The sequence below is a fragment of the Octopus bimaculoides genome, chromosome 15, assembly GCF_001194135.2.
Source record: "Octopus bimaculoides isolate UCB-OBI-ISO-001 chromosome 15, ASM119413v2, whole genome shotgun sequence".
Classification (NCBI taxonomy): domain Eukaryota; kingdom Metazoa; phylum Mollusca; class Cephalopoda; order Octopoda; family Octopodidae; genus Octopus; species Octopus bimaculoides.
In genome coordinates this window covers 12,730,063-12,733,521 of record NC_068995.1, presented here as the reverse complement: position 1 = coordinate 12,733,521, position 3,459 = coordinate 12,730,063, and the positions used below count along the sequence as shown (strand labels likewise).

Here is a 3,459-nt window from a genome sequence, read left to right as displayed (position 1 = left end):
ATATATATATATATATATATATATATAAGGGTTCTTACAAGGTATTCGGTATTTGTAGCTGATGAAGAGTAGTGACCCAGAAACACAAGCATTTTACGCTTTGAAGTATAATATGTTATTATTCATATTAATTATGAAGAGAATTTTGTCTCGGGATTATTTTCGCAGCGAAGAGCTCTTCCTAAGCCTAAATGCACACGAACATGTTAAATATGATTGTATACATGTGTATTTCATTCATCACTGTTTCATGCACTTCTAGTTAATTATATATGCATACATACACTGACGCGTGTACGCACAAATGCTTATACATATTCATGCATGACGAGGCAACTCAAATTGCGACGTCACTGGTACCAAGCTGTATTGGCCTTTGCCTTTCCCTTGGATAACACTGGTGGCGTGGAGCAGGAAGGCTGGTATGCATTGGCAACTGCTGGTCTTCCATAATCAACCTTGTTCGGACTTGTGCTTCGGAGGGGAACTTTTTAGGTACAATCCCATGGTCATTCAATTACCAAAAGGAATTTTTACCTTTTTACATAAATATACATATACATAAATATTTGTGTGTATTTGTATGTATATTTATATTGGGGTCTGCATATTACAGTTACCCAAAGAATGGTATGATGTCTAATTCATTATAGTGCCTTGATTACCTGAATTACTTCTCCCGTTTATGAACGCAATGTTTCTATATTACAAGTTATTTTCTGGAATTTCTTCTCAGCTTGCGACATGCGCTTATTGTTTATAATGAAAACGAATGTTTTACCTCGAATTTTTTTCTCGCAATCAAGTTCCCCGCTTTTGCGATATTCAGATGGGAATGGATTTCTTTCAGTATTTGGGTTATTTTCCTGAAGGGTCTTCTCACCTGGTGATTTGAGCCGGTCGCTCATGATGAAAGTGGGGATTTTGACTTGAATGCTTTCTTTCCTTGACTTGCGTTTCACGCCTCTGCGATCTTCAAACAACAATGGTTTCCTTTCGATATTTGGGTTAGTTTTCTATACATTGAAAAGGGCTTAATATTTTCCATGTGATGACATGACATTTTCATAAGCTGGTTTCCAATGCCTATAGTTGTCATTACTTCATTTACCAACTACGTTATATATATATATATATATATATATATATATATATATATATATACATATATCGGACATCTTCATAGCTTATTTGTATGTCGTTTCACTAATCCTGATAATCTGAAGCTGTTTTCCTGAAATTGTCTCTACTTGCCAATTCAGTGATAGTTCTCTTTTCACTTCTCTATCTTGAAGTCGTATCCTGTTTTACAAAATTGTATCATGTTTTATTACAAATGTTTATTTGTTTAGATCTTATTCATTTCATGATTCTGTATTTGTCTTGTGTCTGCCTGTTTATTGCGCCATTTATATCCTGTTTGCAAATGCTGTCGTTCATGTTTACGTTATGTATCTTTAGTTTCTATCTGAAGCCTCTAAAAGGGTTTTTGATATATTCGTTGGCTTTTCTATTTTCCCAGTGGTTGACTTCACTGTTGTTCATCTCTCTATATATATCGTTTTCAGAATCTCTTATCCTGAAGTTGTTTTCGATAAACAATTTATCCATAAATTGTTTCTCATTGATAAATACAGTTGCCGTTATTTTTCTGCTTCTTTATTCTGTAATTGCATCCTGTTTACAAAATAATGTCACATTTGCTGGAATTGCTTATTTGTTTACTGCTTTATCCATTCGATTGATTCAGTATTTGTCCTCTACATGCCTGTTGATTACATAATTTATATCCTGTTCTTCTAGAAATGTCATTGTCTACTTCAGAAGTTATTTTGTATCTAAAGTTGCTGAAGACGTTTTTGATGCATTCCTTGGTTGTTCAATTCTGAAGTTGATGTTTTGTCTCCTTCATATATTGTTATTTTGTACCTGATATCACCAGATATATTTTCGATATATTCTGTGGAGGAATGCATTTTATATCTGATGTCTCTAAATGAACATTCTTTCTGTTGATTAATTTTTTTTTGCTTCCTCTGTTGTTGTGGCGTTGTTGTGCCTCTACTGCAATATCCGCTGCTCTTGAGTTATTGGATACTTACCTTGCATTGCGATTGTAACAAATATTTTAAATAGAATTTATTTTGGTGTCGGTCACGTGACACCGCCTCATTTCTGTTCAGCATGCATATTTGTTGTGTAATTATGTTATATTTTTCTATGACATCGAAGGTAACTATTTCTATAAGGGGTGACATTAAGAGCTACAGTTAAGATTGTATGTTATTTTGTACCAGTTTCTCCCTACAGTTCTAAATGTAGTTTGATAAAGTCGTTGAGTTCTGTTTGTAAATATAGCGTATATTTTATGTCTGGCTTTTATTTTTCAGCAAGTTCGGAATTTTTTAATTTTTGTTGTCTTGTACCACTTGCAATGCCATTGCTTTGCAATACTTCTAGTTTTAGCGGTTTTCCCTGAACTAACAGGGCTTCGATCAGTTGCAATTTAATTGTATTTAACTGTGGTTTTTAAGTTTCAAAATATAAGGATGTATATGTCTTAGATAACGTGTTCAATGACGAATTAACAAAAGTTAACGATTATTAAAGCTCCCACCCCAAAAAATTACCTAAGACGTGAATTCGAAATAGACTCAATGGAAATGTAACCTATCGGCAAAGGAATAAACATTCTCCATAGTATATTAAAAAAGTGGAAAATCGAAAGACAGTTTCGAACCGGGGATCTGATTGACTCAAAATTCGAGTAGGCGCTAAAATAAAAGAAATAAAAAATGCTTAAATACAAATTATACTGTATATCAATGTACGGAACAGTCTCTTTCTGTTATGTCGACAAACTGTAAAACTGTAACATTTGAATTACACACACACCACACACACAGACACACACACGCACACAAACTATAATTATATATATGCAAATGCGTAATACATATATATATATATATATATATATATATATATATGTATTTTTTTCCCTCTAGTTTTCTAGTTTCAGCTCAGAGCTGCGGCCATGCTAATGCACCGCCGTTAAAGTGTGTGATGCTTACAGCACCTAGGTTTCCCAAGCAGTCACCCATCTAAGTACTCACTAGGCTCGACGTTGTTTATCTTCGGTGATCGGACGAGAACCGGTGCTCTCAACGTGATATATATATATGGATGGTTGGATGTATATATGCATGTATATCTGAATATGTGTATGTGAATGTGTGTGTGTGTTCTTTCGTCTGTTATTGCTATACAGTTTTCAATCAACAGACAACAGTCATGACATTGTATTGTCTTCAGTTGTTTTAGTCGATCTCACCATAATGAACCCAGTATTTATGTTAGGTTAGTAGTTAGTTATTATCGTTCTAGATTTAGCCGGTGCTGTGTTAAGTCGCCAATTTGATTCTTCATTGGTCTTGTTTTAAACTATGTTATTTTTCC

The 3,459-nt window shown here is 33.9% G+C and overlaps 1 pseudogene; it reads right to left on the bottom strand.

Moving 5' to 3' along the window:
* Positions 1-3,067: 3,067 nt before the first annotated feature.
* Positions 3,068-3,186, bottom strand: LOC128249561 (5S ribosomal RNA; annotated as a pseudogene).
* Between the last annotated feature and the right edge of the window lie 273 nt (positions 3,187-3,459).